Genomic DNA, 4,884 nt, shown 5'->3' with positions numbered 1-4,884 from the left:
GAGACACAATCTCAGCAAGGAAAGTCCAGTTCCCTCCTCTTTCAGGCATCCAGAAATGGGATTTGAGTGGACAAGGTCTGGGGCACAGCCTTTAGTTCTCCTCCTCCTCCATTGGCCATTTCTGAGAAGAACATGCCAAGTGGGACTGGTGTCAGTGGTCAGGGAGATTCCTCCATGACCTTTGGAAGATGATGGAGAGAGGCCTCACTGAGACATTGTACTGCTAACTAAGCTCTGTGGGATGCCGCGCCACCTGTCCCATAGACTGGGAAGGATCGCATTTGCTCAGGTGATAACTGACTTGATCCCCACCCACCACTGGCTGATCTCCTCCAGAGTCCTGTCCTGAGTCACAGAGTGTTGGGTGACCTTGCTGGGGAAGACAGAGACAAAGAGGACACAGGGAATCTCAGATCTGTCTACACCTCTTCCTAAACCCAGCTGTGGCCACGGTGTCTTTCTTTCTTTCTTTTTTAACTGTTCCTGAAGCAGCAAACACTCATCATGGGGACCTTGAATGGCTTTTCAAGTTGATACTGTGTTTGTCTGGATCCTTGCTGAGCTTGGAGGATGCTGTCCTTGAAGCTCATCTGTCTTGAGCTCTGTGACCATGTCCCAGCTCTGTCTCCCACAGGAACGGCTCCAGCTCCTCCTGCCTGTGCCCCTGGCTGAGGGCATTGCTGCCCATTGGGGCTGAAGCCCTGCGGCTGTGGAACCAGGCAAGCTCATCCCTGCCATGAGGAAACCTGGGACAAAGTGTTCAGGAACCCGTGTGTGAAAAGGCTCTTCTTGGAGCAGAGACATGGCTGGGACAAAAGAGAGCTGAAAGGGTTTGCAACCCCAGATCTAAAGACCCAGGATGAAATCTCTGAATTCACTCAATGGAACAGATCCTCCAAGCTTGGAGAACTGAGATAATTTCCTGTGACTTCCTGCTGTCCTATCTAATCATGGGACAAGAAAAGTGAATCTCATGCCTCATTATTTGTAATAGGAGAAATGACACTGCAGGAAAGAAGTATCTCTGCCCAGCTGAGGAAGGGAACATCAGAGGTGGCTTACAGTCTGTTTCACAACAAGTTCTCCTGGAGCTCCAGGGACACCTCGCAGGAGCCCAGAGGGGTCAGCAAAGAGTCTGGTCATAGGTGTGTCTGGTCACAAAAGTGTCGGCACACAGATGATTCGTGTCATAGAAGAGTCAGGTCATAGAAGAGTTGTAGAAGACTTGGGTCCCAGACAGTCGTGTCATAGAAGTCTCAGACAACAGTTGGGTCATAGAAGGGTATGGTCATAGAAACCTTAAGTCATAGAGAGGCCTGGTCTTATAAGAGACAATCCCAGAAGGGTCAGGTTATAGACAGGTCTGGTCATAGAGGAGTAATAGAAGAGTCCAGTCACAGAAAGTTCATAGAAAGGTTTGATTATAGAAGATTTGGGTCACAGAAGCATGAGAGCTTAGTTGAGAAACAGAGGGGTTGGGTCATAGAGGTATCATAGAAGAGTCAGGACAGAGAGAATCACAGAAGAGTCAGAGAAGAGTTGGGCCACAGAATGCTTGGTTCATGATTTAGATATGTTGAGTCATAGAAGACTGAGGTAGCAGAAGATTCAGGCCACAGAGGAGACATGGAGGAGCATGGTGATAGGAGTCGGGTCATGAAAGAAATCAGTTGCAGAACATTCATAGAAGTGCCAGATGACAGAAGGCTTTTAGAATAGTTGACTCATAGATGGGACATAGAAGAGTTGTTTATAGAAAAGTCTGGTCAAAGAAGACTCAAGACTCAGAGGTCTAGGGTCATAACAGAGTGATAGAAGGGTCATATAAACATCAGGCCACAGAAGAGTCAAGTCATAGAATTTTATTGATGTCATAAAGCAGCTGGATCACAGAAGAGTCAAGCCGTAGAAAACTCATAGAGGAGTCAAGTCATAGAAGGTAATAGAATCACAGAATCACTAGGTTAGAAAAGACCCACTGGATCATCGAGTCCAAACTTTCGTGTCAATCACTAAACCATGCCCCTCAGCACCTCATCCATCCGTCTTTAAAACGCCTCCAGGGAAGGTGACTCAATCACCTCCCTGGGCAGCCTGATACAATTCCCAGTAACCCTTTCTGTGAAATACTTTTTCCGGATGTCCAGCCTGAACCTCCCCTGGCAGAGCTTGAGGCCATTCCCTCTCGTCCTGTCACTTGGGAGAAGAGGCCAGCACCCTCCTCTCCACAACCTCCTTTCAGGTAGTTGTAGAGAGCAAATAGGCCTCCTCTCAGCCTCCTCTTCTCCAGGCTAAACAACCCCAGCTCTCTCAGCTGTTCCTCATAAGGCCTGTTCTCAAGCCCCTTCACCAGCTTTGTTGCTCTTCTCTGGACTCACTCCAGAGCCTCAACATCCTTCTTGTGGTGAGGGGCCCAGAACGGAACACAGGATTCGAGGAGCGGTCTCACCAGTGCTGAGTCCAGAGGGAGAAGAACCTCCCTGGACCTGCTGGCCACGCCATTTCTGATCCAAGCCAAGATGCCATTGTCCTTCTTGGCCACCTGGGCCACTGCTGGCTCATGTTCAGTTGCTGTCAACCAACACACCCAGGTCTTTCTCCTCCAGGCAGCTTTCCAGCCAGACTTCTCCTAGTCTGTAGCACTGCACAGGGTTGTTGTGCCCCAAGTGCAGGACCCAGCATTTGGCTTTGTTAAACCTCATGCCATTGGTCTCAGCCCAGCGGTCCAGCCTGTCCAGATCCCTTTGCAGAGCCTCCCTACCTTCCAGCAGATCGACACTTCCACCCAGCTTAGTGTCATCTGCAAACTTGCTAAGGGTGCACTCGATGCCTTCATCCAGGTCATTGATAAAGACATTGAACAGGGCTGGACCCAGCACAGAGCCCTGGGGAACCCCACTTGTCACTGGCCTCCAGCTGGATTTCACACCATTTACCACCACTCTCTGGGCCCAGCCATCCAACCAGTTTTCCACCCAGGAGAGTGTGCGCCTGTCCAGGCCAGAGGCTGACAGTTTTTCAAGCAGAACGCTGTGAGAAACTGTGTCAAAGGCTTTACTGAAGTCCAGGAAAACCACATCCACAGCCTTTCCCTCATCCAGCAAAAATGTGTCCTTGAAGCTCAAAAAGGGGCCTTGAAGCTCACAAAGGAGCCCTGTACCCTATAGCAAGGCTTTTGGCCCTAAAATGGAGGTGTCCCCCAGCCCCCCGCACTGTTAACAGGCAGCGGCTCAGCCTGAGGTCAGGGCTGAGGGGCAGCTGTGGGCTCTGAGGGTCAGGGGGGCAGAGCCAGGGGCTGAGACAGGGTTCTGCACCACAAAGAGGGGGTTCTGGCCCCCAAACAGGGCTGGGGGTGCTGGCAGGAGGCGCTGGAGTCACACAGGACTCTGGCCCCTCAGTCACAGAAGCACAGAACCATTAAGGCGGAAAAGCCTCTGGGCTCCCCCAGCCCAGCCCCGTGCATGGAACATCCTGAGGCATCAAATCTGCTGGGTTTGAATCCCCAGGGGTGGAGAATCCCCTGCTGCCCTGGAGCCTCGGCCGGGGCTGCACTCACACAAAGGCATTTTCCATCCTGTCCACCCAAGAAGGATCCTACTCTTCTGGACAAGAATGTGGACATTCCCAGGTGTCACAGGAGCCGTGACCGATAGATAGCTGTGTCCATGGAGCCGTCAAATGGCAAAATCCTTTCTTTTAACCATGGCCTCAGTGCCTTGTTGATGTCTAAACTCTCTGTGTGGATACTGACATGGACTGAGCAGCCTGGTCTGATCTCAGAGCTGGCCCTGCTTGGAGCTGGGCATTGGACTAGAAATCACCTGAGCTCTCATATTCCCTAAGTTTTTCTATGGGCATAAGATGTAGAGACCCACATAGCGAGCTGCCCAGCAGGCTGAAGTGTGCCCTCACCTCTCATGCTGTGGCCCCTAACTCCATCCTGCCAGACCTCCTCAAGGTCCTCTCCAGTTTCTTCACTTTCCTTTTGAAATGTGAGACTCACTGGGTCCTGTGGCATCGTCCTGGTGCCAGAAGAGTGAGGACACCGATTGTCTCCTTTGTCCAGCATCAAGAGTTGCTCCCTCTGCTCCTTCCCTAAAGTGGCTGGAGGTGGGCAAGAAGTTTTCATGGGGACACAAGCAGGAGAGCTGACCACAGCTGAGCAGAGGGAGATCCCATAAAATAGATGCCACACCCAGTGATAAATGCTGTGGCAGAAGAAGAATTAAGTAGAGAGTTTTATCATTCAAGGTGATGCGTGATGGTAGACTGGTGGGGTTTCAGTCTACCTGAGGGAGGTGGCAAGTGCTTTGGTTTCCATTTCCGTTAGTTTTTATCTATTCTCTTCCACCTATTATACTATTTTCAGATCAGCAGACAAGTCAAAAAATATTTCCATGGAGCAGCATGGGCAGAAACCTTTCCAGCTGAGGAGTGCCCTGAGGAGATGGACCTGGGTGGATGCCATTTCAAAAGAGATTTTCCAAAGAAATGTTGCTTGTCTCCTGGAAAATCTTCAGCTTGTAGAAGAGAAGGCTTCGAGGAGACATTATAGTGGCTTTCCAGTACCTGAATTTAATCACAAGAAAGTAAAGGAGGGTCTCTATCCAAGGACATCGAATGATAGGACAAGGGCGAACAGCTTTAAAATGGAAGGGAGAAGATTTAGATTTGACATTAGGAAGAAATATTCACAAAGGAGGTGGTGAGTTAATGGCCCAGGTTGCCCAGGGAAGCTCTGGATGTGCCCTCCCTGGAGGTGTTCAAGGTCAGGCTGGATGGGGCCTTGAGCAGCCTGGTCCAGTGGGAGGTGTCCCTGCCCATGGCAAGGGGCTTGGAACTGGATGGGCTTTAAGGTCCCTTCCAACTGAAACCATTCTATGA

Source organism: Phaenicophaeus curvirostris, unplaced genomic scaffold, assembly GCF_032191515.1.
Source record: "Phaenicophaeus curvirostris isolate KB17595 unplaced genomic scaffold, BPBGC_Pcur_1.0 scaffold_71, whole genome shotgun sequence".
In the NCBI taxonomy this organism is placed as follows: Eukaryota; Metazoa; Chordata; class Aves; order Cuculiformes; family Cuculidae; genus Phaenicophaeus; species Phaenicophaeus curvirostris.
The sequence above is the reverse complement of the archived record's forward strand: the minus strand, read 5'-3'. Positions refer to the sequence as shown.